The sequence below is a fragment of the Penaeus monodon genome, chromosome 28, assembly GCF_015228065.2.
Source record: "Penaeus monodon isolate SGIC_2016 chromosome 28, NSTDA_Pmon_1, whole genome shotgun sequence".
NCBI classification, from domain to species: Eukaryota; Metazoa; Arthropoda; class Malacostraca; order Decapoda; family Penaeidae; genus Penaeus; species Penaeus monodon.
This window is the reverse complement of record NC_051413.1, coordinates 40376606-40377002: the sequence shown is the minus strand read 5'-3', so window position 1 is coordinate 40377002 and position 397 is coordinate 40376606. Positions and strand designations below refer to the sequence as shown.

Genomic DNA, 397 nt, shown 5'->3' with positions numbered 1-397 from the left:
GTTGCCAAATAGTAAAGTAATTTATTGTCGCTTAAGTTTTCTATTTGTAGATTTCCCTTTAAAAGATTCCATAGTTAACGGATTTCACTTTTTTAGCTTTTTAAGAATATGACAAGAATGACGCACACAGAGGCTGGTTTTTAAAAGCTTGTTTAAAAAGAGATGAATTTACAAAAAAAAATCTTCTGAGTTGTGAGTGTTTAGAATCCGTCGATAGGAATCATGAGTACCTTATTTATATTTCATTTTTGAGATCTAGTCATGGTGTTGATCTTATTCATTCGAGGCCTGTTTAGAAGATAAGTAATTGTTTGGACACTATAAAAGCTCATGCTACAAAGAAAGTACATGGAACTAGGGAAAAAGAATTTTCTTTTCACATATTTTAAAATGTAAT

The 397-nt window shown here is 30.0% G+C and overlaps 1 protein-coding gene across 1 annotated transcript in view; it reads right to left on the bottom strand.

Moving 5' to 3' along the window:
- The window catches only part of LOC119591236, an 8636-nt gene that overhangs the window by 6322 nt on the left and 1917 nt on the right, over window positions 1-397 (bottom strand). The window lies entirely within an intron of this gene.